General features: G+C 35.5%; 1 pseudogene; it reads right to left on the minus strand.

The window, feature by feature from the left end:
- Window positions 1-964: 964 nt before the first annotated feature.
- Window positions 965-2,833, minus strand: LOC109263335 (40S ribosomal protein S17-like; annotated as a pseudogene).
- Window positions 2,834-16,766: the final 13,933 nt, after the last annotated feature.

Raw genomic sequence — 16,766 nt, forward strand, 5'->3', positions numbered from 1 at the left:
CTGGCCTCAGAACTCGCAGACTAAGGGCTAAGCACCAGAACATGGGAGCATCCACTAAAGGGCAGGTAAAAACAAGAACACCGCAGACAGATACAGAGTACATAAGGCAACTGCAGAATTTGGGCTAGTCTTACCCCCCACAGTAGGAGATATTGATGGCTGATGCCACGACAGATTCTTCAACACACTCAGCAACAGGCACTGGCAGCTTGGGCATCAGACACCGTTACTTCTAGAATCATCTCCATAGAGTGGCACAGGCAGAAAAGCTGTTACTTTTCTTAACAGAAGGCAGTAGACAGAATATATGGAGTCAGGGTAAAAGAGAAAGAAAATAGAACATAGGATGCTATTTGGTAGTTAAAAAAATAAATTCACTGATTGTAGATGACACACATCTTTAAGAATGCTATAACTAGTAGACACGGAAGGGTGGTCTAGAGTTCTCACACAGTGAAACTGGAGCTGGGTCAAAGAAATACCAACTTGCAACAATCATAACATTCTATTTTTATCCCCATGCTGGTGAAGCCTGAGAATTAAGAATTACATAAGAAAGAATTGCATAATATTGAAACTGCTTGTATTGGAAGAGTCCTGGCTGGCTGTGGTAGTCTTTGTAAACAATGGAAAATCTCCTTTAATTGAATTGGCTTAAGTCTGGTCCATTGTGAGAGGTTGTGAATTTGATAACCTACTAAGGTCATCTCCCTAACCACCACAAATGTCCTAATGAATACTGCATTTTTTTACCTTACTCCCAAAGATCAGAACACTTTGGCTTCATCCTAGTTAAGTTTTGTCATTTCCAAGCTACATATTCTAGGCTGTTATTAAAAAAAGCATTATGATCATAGCCATAATGATATACCTGAATATTTTTAATAACAAAAAATAATTTTTATAAAGACAGCTCTATTTTTATAGCATGCTAAGCATTTCAAAGTTCCTCCATTTGATCACATTATCCTATAAGAAGAGGTAAGATATTTGGCAGATAAGGAAACAAATCTGTTGAATTGGCCAAGGACAAGCAATTACTGAATGATAAAATTGGGTTGAGAACGAACATCGCTGGACTGCTAGTCCAAGCCAACTCACTGAACCATACCAGACCGCCTCCTCTCCAGCACCTTCTCCCAATCTTTGAGTCAATTCGACAAGCTCAAATGTTATTCATACCCACTAGACCAAAACAATCTAAAACAATGAGCTTCATTAAGCTGTATTACCAAGAAGCATTAGGCAGTGAAATCTCCCTAAGGATTTACATTCTTTTAAAGTCAAAGATGCTGTTTTTCTTTGAGTTTTCAAACTTTGCTTTATTAGTGTCTTTAACAAAATGAATGCCAACATCGGTTTATTTGTTTCTCTCCAAATGTTCTTACAAAACATTCAGTGGTGTGTTCTTCTCAAGCTGTAATGCTGTTCTTTCCACGAGTTGCACAACCCAACTACCCAGCCAGAAGACAGACAAGGTATCCCCCATAGAGGTCCAGTTAGCCTGCCAGTTTATGCCTCCAGCTCAAGGAATGACCACATTGTAATAAAAATTAATTCACCAAAGGATAGAAATAGACAGTAAGGGGAAAAAAGACTTTCACAATAGTTAGAATGTTTGTTCCTCCCTTGATGAGGCAAATATAAAGGTTATTTCTGTTGTTGACCAGTCAATACAGACACACACAGGCACACACACATAAACATATCCAGTCTACCCCTCATAAAAATAATCTCATTAGTCTCAGTCAGGGGAAGTTCCACATGACTTTTTCTTTCCCAAGGTTTATTGAAGATATTGCAGCACAGCAGAAAGATTCAAACAATTCCACGTGGTGTTTTAAAATTCATCCCAGTTGTAGGCTGAGTGACCTGCAGATTGGACAGACTCTGTCAAAGTCCAAGAGCTTCTACAATTCCTTAGTGTCAGGAATGATCTCCTGATCCAGGCCTATGACCTCAGGAGCATAATTCTCTCTCCTTTGTCTCTCCTTCTCCTCCAGCTTGATGCAGATAATCTCTCACCAGGCCTCTCTGAATCTGCTCCATCAGATTGTGACACAGCCTGCTATCTGGTTGTGGAGCTTCTTGCCGGGAATAATGGTGATCGACCCACACAGAGGCTTGTTGGTATGGAAGTTGTTGCCCAGGAGAGTGGAGTACTTCTCAGTGATGACCTGGGCCACCTTCTTCAAGGTTTTGATGCAAACACAGCCCATGTTGTTGGGTCCCCGGTAAAAGGGCTCCATATGACTTGTCTTTGGAGATCAATTCAAATAACTCAATCTGATATAATTCTACCTACAGTCAATAGTCAAGAATTACAAGAACGATAAAGATGTTCACCATGACATGATATCTGGAAATTTCCAAAGTTTGTGTTACGTTTTGTTAGTGTAAGAGTTTATACATTCCCAACACAAAAGAAACTACATGAATGATATTATTTATAATTATCTTCTCTTAAAAAATGAAATGTACTGTAATGCTTCCTTTTCCTTTTGATATTCTTCAACAGGTGAATAAAATGATTCATATTAAACTCATATTAGCTTTGCATTATCACAGATTTTTCTTCTTTTTTGCTTTTTCACCCCTGTGGCTGTACTTTAATATAACTTCATTAAATTCAAGGGACAATTTGGGAAATAAGATCTTATACATTCAAAGAGTCCTCATATTGAATTTATCCAAAGAATGCAAGTAATGACATTCTTAAAGCTTTGCCATGGATACTGTAAACCACACACAAGTCTTTGGTCTTCTTCATGATTATACTTGACAGAATTATCTAAACCGAAACATCCAGGATAACGAGAAACTCTTTTGATCTATAATGTTTTAAAATATATTTTGTTTGGGAATATAGGCATATATCATACATAGCATATATGCACTACACACACACACACACACACACACACAAATATAAAAGATTCTTTTCAGAGGAACTTTCTTTTTGTTATTTCTTGATCATATAAAAAATACAATTTTATTTTGAATTAATAAAACCATTAGAGTATGTGTCAAAATCTCTCGAAATGTTTGCGATAATACAAAACAGCAGAAATTCATTAATATCATTTTCCTAACAGCTAAAATCTAACTTTTTATTCATTCAAACTCTCTTTGTCTTTGTTCCTGAGCTACCTAGATAGAGTTTTGGGTTTGTTTGTTTTTTTCTTTTTTGAAGGCCTAAAATTTTAGTCCTGGTTTTTCACCCAGTAGCTTTTGAGGTTTTCACGGGACTCAAGATTGAAGAATTTGTGCAAACAGAATGTCTTAGAACTGACTTCACAGGCATGTGGTGATTATACAACAGAATTTCTGCCTAGGGACTAGGGGGGATATATATTAAAAATATAGCCTAGCTCTTGACAGCAACTACAGTAGAAGGGCTGCAAGCAGAAACAGGAACACTTAAATATCTCTTTTGCTCCCTCTGCTGGTTGGTTTCATAAAATGAGGAATGGGTGCTTTGATCTCTTTCCAGAAATGTTGACACATTTTCATTTTATCAGACTTTCAAAATTTGGGTGTCAAGACTTGTGTATTTGGTTTGTTATGACTGAGTTTTTGAGTTTTTTATTTTCCAAATTATAAATGGATATGAAATATTAGATAAAGATACCATGAAAATGGAAGTTCCATTAGCTAAACAGACCAGAGGTTATTAAGCATGGTACAAAAGGGAATATATGACATCCTCAGATTAATATAAAATGACCTCAAAGAGGGTAAAAACACATATGTAAAATTACTTAAAAATAAGGTAGACTGTAATTAAAAACTAAACTCTATAATACTGACTACATGTTGTAGACTTCAGAGAGGGGGAACATTTCAAAAATAGGAGATAGGAGTTGCATGAAGACTTAAAAATGAGTGATACAGAACACAAGCTAGAAAGTGATAGGAGTGGTTGTTGAGGGAGCAAGATGTACTATCATCAATAATATGATCTTTGACTTTTCCACCCAAGAACAACCTTCTTCCTATACATACTATTTTGTAAACAATAGCAATAGCAACGACAGCACTCTCGTTACTGGCATTAAGAAAATATCTACATTCCAAATTAAAACATGGGCATCCTTTCCTCAAAAGTGAATACCCATAATCATTCAGTCACCATAGCCATCTGTGAGGGATATTCAGTCTTTCTCTATTCCATTCAGTCACAAAGCCAGTTTTGGTATGCTGCTACCAGTGGATCAAACAATAAAGTTAATTCCCAATTATATACTCTCTATAAAAATACTAGAGGATGACTAGAAAGAAGATACACTTAAGACTATTGAAGGGTCCTTCCTCACCAAGACAAATCTTTCCTTTCACTTGAGGAGCTCTGATGCTATTATCTGATTCAGGTTAGGCAAGTGTGACGGGGACTGCCACTGCCAAACCCAGAGGGTTTTTAAGTAGGACCTTAGGGAGATATCAACAATCGCAGTTCTAAAATCCCCAGGATCAATGAGCTACCTCCAAAGTTTTCTGTGTGGCAAACTATTAGTATCACTCTCATCCCGCTGATTATCATGGGAACCACACCACCTTACTTTCAGTTGAGTGTTGCTCTTTGGCCTCAGTCAACACGGAATGCCAATGCACATAGTAGTACCATCCCAGAATACAGATGATAGTCATTGCAGTCTTTTTCAAGAATGCTGCACTCCCCTCCCTAGTGAATTCCTTAATGTCTAATGAAGAATGTATTTCTTTTTTATTATTATTATTAATGTTTTCAGGAATAGAATTTAATGATTCATCACTTACATATAACACCCAGTACTCATCCCAACAAGTGTCCTCCTTAATGCCCCTTGCCCATTGAGCCCATTCCCCACCCAACACCTCTCCAACAACCCTCAGTTTGTTCTCTTATGGTTTGTCTCCCTCTCTGTTTTTATATTATTTCGCTTCCCTTCCCTTATGTTCATTTGTTTTGCATCTTAAATTCCACATATGAGTGAAATAATATATTTGTCTTTCTCTGACTCACTTCACTTAACATAATGCATTCTAGCTCCATTCACGCTGTTGCAAATGCCAACATTTCATTCTCTTCAATTGCCAAGTAGTATTCCATGGTATGTATGCATGTATATATACATACACACACATACATCTTCTTTATCCATTCATCTGTTCATGGACACTTGGACTCTTTTCATACCTTGGTTATTGTTGATAGTGCTACTATAAACATTGGGGTGCATGTGCCCCTTCAAAACAGCACTCTTGTATCCCATGGATGGATACCTAGTAGTGCAATTGCTGGGTCATAACTAGTTCTATTTCTAATTTTTTGAAGAACCTCCATACTGTTTTCCAGAGTGGCTTCACCAGTTTGCATTCCCACCAACAGTGCAAGAGGGTTCCTCTTTCTCTGCATTCTCGCCAACATCTGTTGTTGTCAGGGTTGTCAATTTTAGCCACTCTGACAGGTGTGAGGTGGCATGTCATTGTGGTTTTGATTTGTATTTCCCTGATGATGAGTGATGTTGAGCGTCTTTTCATATGTCTTTTAGCCACCTGGATGTCTTCTTCGGAAAAGTGTCTATTCACGTCTTTTCCCCATTTCTTCACTGGATTATTTTTTTTGAGTGTTGATTTTGATAAGTTCTTTATAGATTTTAGATACTAACCCTTTATCTGATATGTCATTTGCAAATATCTTTTCCCATTCCATTGGTTGCCGTTTAGTTTAGCTGATTGTTTCCTTTACTGTGTTATATCCTCTTGAGGAACAAAGCTGGGAGATACCAAATCTCCCTAAATTCTTCAGATTTATCTTTCTATGAGATACGATCTCTGGCATTTTAACTTCATTTGGCACATTCCATTGATGAGTCCAGGTTTGAGGCAATGAGGCAAATAATCAGAACCATTTCTAGGTGTTCAAGTTAGTACGTTGAATCTACCTATTTACTTCTACATTTTTTGGCGCATGTATTCATACATTCAACAAATATCCAGTATTCACTAAGTGTCTGACAATATCTTAGGCACTGGAAATACAGCATGAATAGAGCAAACAAAACTTCTTGGCTTCCTGGAGTCTACATCTGATAGGAAGAGGGAAGACAATAAACAAATATGTTAAAGTATATAGTGCATTGGAAGATGATTAGCACAGTAGAAAGAAACAGAGCAGGTTAAAGAAAGTTGGGAGCACTTTAGTGGGGATCAGGTTAAGCAACTCTGAGAGAATGACACTGAGTAAAGTGAAGAAGTAAGTGATGCAAATATCCAAGGGAAGAGCATGCCAGGCAGAGGGCATAGCAAATGCAAAGCCTCAGGCTTATGTAAGGTCAGCAGGGATGCCAGCGGCGCCAGAACAGAGTGAGCAAGTGGGAGAACTATTGTTACATTATATTTTAGATAAACTCAGTTTCAGAAATAGAAGAGAGTACAAGTCCCAGTTTCCTCCCTCTCAAAACTCAGATTTGTTAATAAAGTGTGCTAAGACTTATTTTATATTAGTAAATACTTCATAGCAACCAGCTTATCACCAGTTTTCTAAAATATCTGGGTTAAATTAACAAGAGTAATTCAAAGCTGTTCTTTCCAACTTAGTCAACTCGTAACAAGTTTATCAATTGTCTATTATGACTCTCTCTAGTCATCACAAGCTATGAGGGAATTATCACCATGAGCCGAGTATTACAAAGTAGGAATATAATGCTAAGATTTAAGCACCATGATCAAAGATAATTAAAGTTTCTTTTCAAATAAAGCAAAGAGCTCATTAAAAAGCCTGGCAATATCTTCTAACTTGTCAGTAAACATATATATTTTTTATAGTCTGGCTTTTCTATTTTTAATTGGCATGCTTTAAGAAAAACATCCAAGTCATAGCTTTTGAATGGGGAAATTAATTATTGATTGGCCTCTAGGCAAATAACTTAATTAAAGCTATATGATGAGTGCCTGGTTAGTTTAAAAAATTGAATATAGAAATTCATTTCTTGTTTGAAAAATTTGTGGTTAACCTCAGTTCTTAAAATAGATTATATTTTGTGGAAACAATAAGTTCTAATATGGAATAAACATTAATAGTCAATAATATCAATATCTCCATTTTTACATAGCAATGCCTCATTGAATAAACCAGAGCTGCAACCTCTTGTTAATGGATGATGTGACAGAGAAATGACTTTTTCTATAAAGGTTTTCCAAAGGTAATCTGCTGATCTAGAACTAATTATTTATAGAGAGAAATTAAGTAAATCAAGATGGAAATGACAGAAATTCTTAAACCCCATTTCAGTGGTAAAGTTAATTTTCACTTTATTAGTTGAATCTAGTGTATGTTTGCTATGTACCTATCCCTAGCACTGCATCAAATTATTTACAAACATAATCTGATGTCACCATCATAACAGGCAGATATTATTATCCCCGTTTTACAGATGAGGAAACTAAGGGTCCAGGTTAGATGGACCTTCCTGAAATCATATATATAGAACCCTCCAATCCTACGTGACCACACCCCAAGCTGACCCTGTCATTCTCTCTGACTCCTAGCACCAGGAGCATTTCCTTAAATGCCTTTATTATTTTCCCTTATCACCTTCCTACAACATTTCCTACATTTTTTTCAGGTTACCATTGATTAAGAAATCCATTCACAGGGTGCCTGGGTGGCTCAGTTAGTTGAACGTCCAACTCTTGATTTCAGCTCAGGTCATGATCCCAAGGTCATGGGATTGAGTCCCATGTTGAGCTTTGTGCTGAGCATGAGCATGGAGCCTGCTTAAGACACTCTCTCTCTCTCTCTCTCTCTCTCTCTCTCTCTCTCTCTCTCCCTATGTCCCTCCCCCTCACTCACTAGCACTCACTTGTGCTCTCTCTCTCTCTCTCTTTCTCTCTAAAAACAAAAAGAAAGAAATAAAAAAAGAAATACATTTGGGGCACCTGGATAGCTCAGTCAGTTAAGCATCCGACTTTCAGCTCAGGTCATGATCTCACAGTTCGTGACTTGGAGCCCTGCACTGGGCTCTGTGCTGACAGCTCAGAGCCTGGAGCCTGTTTCAGATTCTGTTGTCTCCCTCTCTCTCTCTGCCCCTCCCCTGCTCATGCTCTGTCTCTCTCTCTCTCTCTCAAAAATAAATAATAAACATTAAAATAATTTTAAAAAAAGAAATACATTCACAACAGGAAACTACTCTGTTATCTTGTAAGCATCAAATTGGCCTATACTACATTAAGAAATATAACAAATGAACAATTGCACAGTCATTTTTCACAGTCAAGATTTAAACAGTGAAATTTTCTTCATAGTTGTGTTTGTTTTTAACAGAACATAAAAGCATATCGAGATTCATGCAGGTATGGGGGAAGCAATCTTTTGCTTCAAATACTAAAGAAAACTCTTGTATATATATGTTCATGTACAAAACTTCATGAAACATAATATTAATGTTTTGGATTAATATAATTACAACTAGTGCTATTCTTGAGAAGAATATCTGTTTCTTAGTCTTAAAGTATTATTACTGTTATTTGGAAATATTATTATTAAAATTTAGACATAATTTAGTCATATGTTTTCAAGTTTTAGATAACTAAGTAACTTCCAAATAATATTTATATTGATTAATTATTTTTAAAAGGCCCACCTTAATTAGCAAGCCCTTAATGGAAAATATAGATACATTAAATAATTTCAAACTTCCCAAATCTTAGAACTATAATTTCACACAGTCCTATAATTTTCTCATATGCCAAGGAAAACTGTTCTGGTAACCTCATCTCATTCCAGCAAAATTCTATCACTAAAAAATACACCTCCATAAAAGACAATCCACACAAAAACAGTTCTATTCCTTTTACACATGGAAATCAGTTTCTCTCCAAAAACAAAACCAAATGGAAAACCACTTTTTGGTAAAAAAAAATATATAATAATAATAATAATAATAATAATAATAATAATAATAATACAGTTTTAAAAACTTGGTCAAATATTTTAATCTTTACATTAAATGCTTTCCATTATCTATTTGTGAAATCTTTAACCAGATCCCAGAATAGGACTTGCCTCCTGGTTTAATTATCCTGTTTAGAATCTTCAAATTTCCCTCTTTGGTGAATATAAGAGGTACAAAATTAAGGGCAGAGGTCTCTGAGTTTCCTCATAGAGGTTTATCAGTCTCCTTTGGCTCTGTCTGTAAAGGACTCAGGACGAAAATAGACTAAACTGATGAATAAGGAAAAGGCACCTTGGGGCCACCAGCTGCACATGAGCCAGGATTAGACAGGTGCTAAAAAGCAAGCTCATCATTGTGTTCACAACAATGTCTCATATGTATCCAGCACTGCATACATTTCCTCTTTTAAGCTTCCTAAGAAGTCTAAATATAAAGCAAAGCAAACATTTCCATCCCCATTTCCCCATGAGGAAAATGAGGCTCACAGTGATTTGAGTGACTTGCCTGATGTTACCAGCAGTACCAAGGCTTGAAGCCAGGTCTCTAATTCCTTGTAGACTCCATGTCACTGCACTAGATGCCTTCTATGAAGGAATAAACCAAAAGATAAGCAGTTACATCATATAATCTTTTTCCTAGCTGAGTAAAAGTATTTTACTCCACAGAGGCATGTGTCCAGGTGACAGTGATGGCTAAATTACCACTAATATTATAGAGCTACTAGAAGAAGGAGGCTATGAAGGGAGGGACAGTAAAACCTTACATGAAATACTGAAGGTTTGGTATTGGCTGCATACTCAAGATACAATTGTGATGTCTTCATGATGAATTGATGGTTTTATGACTATAAAACATTCAGTTTCATCTATGATCTGTCTTCATGTATTTGCTTTGAAATATATATTGTTTGGTGGTAATACAGTCACATCAGGTTTCTGTTAACATGTGTAGTTATGTTATGTTATGTTATGTTATGTTATGTTATGTTATGTTAACATGGTGTATTTTTTTCCATCCTTTACTTTCAATTTAGCTGTGTCCTTATATTTAAGATGTGTCTCTTATAAGTTACATGTATTTGGATCTTATTTTGATATATTATCTCCATAGTCTGACTTTCTCTGCCTTTCAATCAGAGGATTTAGTCCATTTACATTTAATGTAAGTACTAATACAATTGGGCTTAATTCTACCATCTTTCTATTTGTTTTCTATTTGTCTTATCAGGATTATTTTCTTTATCGTTTCCTGATAAACTCTGAGTGAAATGTTTTGAGTATTTTTGTTTTGCATTACACCTCCTATTTTCTATTAACTTTTTAGCTATATCACTTTGCATTATTCTTTACATAGTTTCTGTGATGATTATAATTTATATCTTAATTTGTCATAGGACACCTGAATTAATATTATATCACCTCATAAATAATGTAACAACCTAACAACAGTATGATTCCATTTGCCTTCTTCTATGTGATATTCTATGTGAAATTATTCTCATACATTTTGCATCTATATAAATTATAAACTTCACAGTTCTTTGAAACTATATTTGCTTTAGATAATCAATAGTCTTTTAAAGAAACATTATATATAATCTTTATTTACCATATATTTACCTTTTCCAGTATATTTTTTTTCCTTATTACAGATCTGACTACCACCTGGGACTTTTTTTTTTTCAGCCTAAAGAACTTCCTTTAGTATTACAGTTGACCCTTGAACAACACAGGTTTGAACTGCTTAGTTCCACTTATGTACAGATATTGTACACTACTGTAAATTCATTTTGTTTTCCTTATGATTTTTGTAATAACATTTTCTTTTCTCTAGCTTACTTTATTGTAAGAATACAGCATATAAAATACAAAATATGGTTTGATAGACTGTTTGTTATTGGTAAGGCTTACAAAGTAGGCTATTAGTAGTTAAAGTTTAAAGGGAATCAAACACATTGTCCAAGGATCAATTGTATGTACAGTATAAACTTCTAGTGGGAGTTTCTCCCAGCTTTTGTATGTCTGAAAAAGGCTTAAATTAAAACTCATTTTTGAAAACTATTTCTGCTAGGAATAGAATTCTAAGTTACAGTAGGTTTTATCTTTTTTACTACTTTAAAGATGTAATTCCATTATGTTCTGGCTTCTGTTGTTTCTGATTACATGTTATCTTTATTCTTACCTTGTTCATCTAAATGTATTGTATTTTTTTTTTACTCTGGTTACTTTATAATTTTTCCCTTTATCTTTTGTTTTCAGCAAGGTCACTATGAAGTGTCTCTGTGTAGCTTCTTTGTATTTACCCTGTTTGTGGTTCACTGAACTTCTTGAATACGAGAAGTAACAGTTTTAGTCAATTTGAAAATTCCTGGCCATTATTTATCAACCATGTGTCACACTCCTTCCTCTTCTTCTGGAACTCTAATTCATGAATGTTCATTTCATTCTGTCCCAGGGTTCTGATACTCTCTTCTGTTATTTGCTAAATTCTTTTTTCTTTCTGTACTTGAGTTTAAATAATTTTTACTGACAGATTTTCTAGCTCACTAATTCTTTGTTCTGTCCAATCTACTCTTAAGTCCATTGAATATTTTTTCATTTCAGATACTGTAGTTTTCAGTTCTAACACTTATATTTGATTCTTTTTTTAAAAAGTTTCATTTTCTTGGGGCACCTGGGTGGCGCAGTCGGTTAAGCGTCCGACTTCAGCCAGGTCACGATCTCGCGGTCCGTGAGTTCGAGCCCTGCGTCAGGCTCTGGGCTGATGGCTCGGAGCCTGGAGCCTGTTTCCGATTCTGTGTCTCCCTCTCTCTCTGCCCCTCCCCCGTTCATGCTCTGTCTCTCTCTGTCCCAAAAATAAATAAAAAACGTTGAAAAAAAAAAAAATTAAAAAAGTTTCATTTTCTTTATTGACATCCTTCATCTTTTCATCCATTTTGGTCAACTTCGTTTTTCTAAATTTTAAGCATACTTAAAATATTTCAAATTCATTTTTCTATTAACTCCAACATCTCTATGAGTGTGCTTGTTTTTTATTTTTATTATGAACCATATTTTCTTGCTTTTTTGCATGTCTCTTAATTTTTATTTTTCATCACTCATTGTATAAGAAACAATAGTCAAGACTGAAATAGGTGATATTTTCCACAGAAAAATCTCCCCTTTTCTTTGGCAGACATCTAGCGAGGCTGATCTCTTTGACCTAATAAGGAGTTGAATAGTGTTGGGGCTGGTTTTCTCCGGCAGCTTGTTTTAGTTCACTTCTAGTTTGAAGCGTCTTACTGATAGAATTAAGTATGTCCTTCCACGGGGATTTGGGATCTAAGTACCCCATGAAATCTCTTGTTTTCCAGCCTAGCTCTTAAGCTTCCATGTAGCTGTTTATTCAGCAGAAATCCTATAGAAGAATATTTTAAGGTGGGATGGATAAGCTCTGTGTTTGTATCTCCATGGGACTCCAATCTGCCACGACCCCACACTCAGAATCATTCAAAGTTCAATTGGATTCATAGCTTTTTGATGGCTTTAAGGAAAATACATTTCTTTGTAGTTTACCTAGTTCATTTTTCTCCTCATTGTTATGTCATAAGTAGTGATCTTTTGTGACCCACTACATTTTAACTGAAAGCAGAACCAACAGTAAGAAATGTAAAGGACATTCAGCCAGGCCTGAGTCAACTGCAAAAGGTTTACAACTTAGGCGGGCATTATTATATAGATAGAAGCGTACACTTTTCCTTTTAAATGGATTGATCGAATAAAGAGAAACGTAGGCTATAGATAAAGAATATCTTACAGGACATTACCAAAAGAGGTCATCACTATTCTGTTTTTAAATTATGCAAAGAGCAAAATCCCTTTTGGTATTGAATCATCCACCCATTTCATTGCTTTGATACAGGGATGAATGTGGTGGCCACTTAAGTATTTTCAGTCCTATGGTTCTAGAATTGATGAATCTCTTTCAACCAAAGCCCTGCAAAATTGTATGTGAATGAAAAGAAAGAAGGTCAAAAGAAGCAGTAGAGAAAAGTAAAAGATGAAAAGAATTACTAATTATTTTTAACAGAGGAGGAAAAATAGGATGATAATAGTCATTTTAATAAACACATTAATGAATAGTAACTGTATACAGGGAACTGTGTATGCTTTACAAATATTTTTACTTATGGAGTAGGAAGTGAAGGTTCGAAGGAATTAAGTAATGTGCCAACAGTTATACAAATAAAGAGTGACTGAGGCAGAATTTGAACTGAAGCCTGACCAATGCCAAAATATATGCTTTTTCCACTATAATGTACTGTCTTCCTAAAACTTTAATGAACCCTTACAGATATCCTTAGCTCTGGCAGTTACAATCAACGGTATAGATTTAGACGATGATATTATACATGATATCACTTCAGTAAAAGCAAAGATCCTAACTGATATCTGGTACATCTATTTATACCAGCTTTACAATATTAGATTACATTTTTGTATTTTGAAAAAAACTACCCTCCTAACACTTAGTAACAGTTTGCTTCATTATTTAATTTTTCTTAATATCTGTACTTTTAAAAGGAAATATTGTTCCCAATCCTTCAGAGCTTTGTGAAAAAAACATAACCAGAATATAAAATTTCACATGCAAATGGAGGAGAAATAAAGAGAACGGAAAATATATATATTTCAGACTCTAAACATCCAGGGGAAAAAAGTCCCTTAAGAAGTCATCTTTCACTGTTAATGACACCAATGACCAGTTTAGGTCAGTGACCTGCAACTTAGGCAAGAAAACCTCTTTTTTCTTTCCTTTTCTTTCACCTACATCCACTCATGCACTTTAATTCCTTAGCATCTCACACCCCTTGCACTTCTCTCTCTCTCGCTCTGCCTGGTAACAATATTTCTCCAGTCTGACACGTCTCCTTTTTATCTATTTTTCACTTCAAGCTCATTATTCTTTGCATGACTTTACAGTTTCCTAAGCCTCCTCCAAGTCATACTCACTCCTTGTTTAGACCTTCGAACTTTCAGACGTTCATCAGTGCCTCACTGTACTTGGCAATATGCAACTTTTAGTCATTAAACATGACTTAGTAACCATACACACTTCAAACCTGCACATGCAATCAGATGAATTTGTGGAGAGAAAGAAACACGTGTGTAGAAGTATGTGAGAAGGTATAACCCTTGGGAAAATAAAGTTTTCATGTGCCAATCTGTTACTCACAGCAACTTCTCCACTAAACCTGTAAACTAGTGTCAAAGGATTTTACTTTATTTTCCTTGGAGATAACAGTTTCTAAATTGTTCAGACATGATTTAGGCTACTCATAATTTTTACCCGAGTTCATTAGATGACAAACTAATGAGTGAAATCATCATTATTATTTATTTCCATCAAGTAAAATCTGGTAGTTTCCTGAATGACAAGGTGGACAATAGGAACGAAATACCAGGCAGTATTAATGTAGGATAAAACAAATAGTTTTACTATAAATAGTAATATTTAAAATAGTTTCCTTAAATCAATTATTAGCTTCCCAAAACTGACTACATAGACATCAGACTGTACATAGCAAAGAAGCAGTGAAACAATGCATCCAAGATAAACATAGTACTCATAGAATGACTGGTTTACATCTCAGTAAGGAAGAATAAAAGGCATCCATACTTTATTTTACAATGACAATTATAAGTAAGTGCAAAGATAGGAAAACATATTAATCTAAGCCCCAAAGTTACATTTATCACAACTCAGATGCATCTTGTGGGGTGAAGGTGTTAAAAGGTGAGAAAAGCTGTTCTATTAGATCTGGCAAGTGTGCTATTAATTTAAGAGTGCAACCCAAGATCTATAACTGCTTTTGAAAATACCAGGTAGCAGAGTACATTAGCTGTCAACAGACATCTGCTAACAGAGGTAATTAACATCAGGCTCATGAATTCAAAATAGACATAAGATCAGCCACGTAGCAGCAAGTAAATGTTTCACTGGGACATCAGACCATCTTAGCCTTGCTTGAAATTTTCCTTAGCTAAACTCTCCTGGCTTATTATCTAAATTGTCTGATTCATAAAAGTGTGACATATGAAAGTTCACACTAGTGGGACGATTTTAAAAACTGAGGTCACTGAAATATTTGCAGTCAAATACCAGGTGTCATGTATCCAGAAATAACCTAGTAACAGAAAGGGGAAAATGACTAAACAGTCAAAATGCTAATCACAACATCCATCTTCTAAAGCCATAAAATAATCTTGTAAAATAAACCACTCAGCATCTATTTGCTATTATTTTAAACACCTTTCAAAAGATTTTTAGAATAGAACTTCAGGGCCCATATTTGAAAGTGGACAGTTACACTCAGAACAGAAATAAAAGTCAGGTGACAGTCGACAGTCAGGAATAGAAGAGAGAAGAATCATAACGAGAACACTAAGAATACAAGCGTGGGAGTTGGAGTCCACTTAGTTCAAGTAGCAAACTAGACTATTTCACTAATCCTGATTCTTGTGTTCTTGTTGCGATTATAACACATTGGATTACATTCACTTTAACACATAGATAATAGCAGTAAGATTCTTTTAAAAGAGTCGACTTACAAGAAAACTAGAGAAAGAATCAACCATTTTATTTTTTACATCTAGGATATTTCTTGCATTTAGTATTCAGATGGCTTCTAACAATTCCTGAAAGATCCATTTCTTCTCAGAAACAGCTCAGGTGTGTGTCACAGTCATCTGAGAATCCCAGACAGTAAGGCCCACTTTATTTTTTTATTTTTTTTTTTTTTGCTTTTATTATTATTATTTTTATTTTAGAGAAAGAGAGACTCAGTGGGAGAGAGGAACATAGGGAGAGAGAGAGAGAGAGAGAGAGAGAGAGAGAGAGAGAGAGAGAGAGAGAATCTTAACCAGGCTCTGTGCTGTGCATGGAGCTCCCTGATGGGGGGCTCCATCCCACAGCCCTGGGATCCTGACCTGAGCTGAAATCAAGAATCAGACCTTCACTGACTGAGCCACCCAGGCGCCCCTCTGTGCTTTTTAGTATTGTGCAACCATCATTAAAACCTCATTTTTAGAACATTTTCATCCCCTCTGTGCCCATTAGCACTCATTCCCTATTCTGCCCTCTTCTATCCCATGGCAACCACTGACCTACTTTCTGACTCTATAGCTTTGCTTATAGTAAGGCCCACTTTAGTCTTCCATGAGACTATTGTCATAGATGCCTATACATATATGTAATTGGAGAGCTACAGGAAATATACACATAAATGTTACAGGTTTAAAATTGCAGCATGTTGACATGATGCTTTCATCATAATGTTAACATATATACTGCTTGAGTTTTCTGTTCAATTATACTTGTTGCTTCATTTAGCATAAAGGTGTAGGTTAAAAATTAGTATATACTGAACATCACTAGTTATTATATAAGTACAGATTAAAACCACAATGAAATACTGTCCAGGATGGCTATATATTTTTTTTTAATATTAGAAAATCTATTAATCAAGATATTTTTTTTAATGTTGTGTTCATTCTTTCATTTCTTTTTTTTTTTTTTTAATATATGAAATTTACTGTCAAATTGGTTTCCATACAACACCCAGTGCTCATCCCAAAAGGTGCCCTCCTCAATACCCATCACCCACCCTGCCCTCCCTCCCACCCCCCATCAACCCTCAATTTGTTCTCAGTTTTTAACAGTCTCTTATGCTTTGGCTCTCTCCCACTCTAACCTCTTTTTTTTTTTTTTTTTCCTTCCCCTCCCCCATGGGTTTCTGTTATGTTTCTCAGGATCCACATAAGAGTGAAACCATATGGTATCTGTCTTTCT

This window comes from Panthera pardus, unplaced genomic scaffold, assembly GCF_024362965.1.
Source record: "Panthera pardus isolate Hobbes unplaced genomic scaffold, ASM2436296v1 HiC_scaffold_17, whole genome shotgun sequence".
NCBI classification, from domain to species: domain Eukaryota; kingdom Metazoa; phylum Chordata; class Mammalia; order Carnivora; family Felidae; genus Panthera; species Panthera pardus.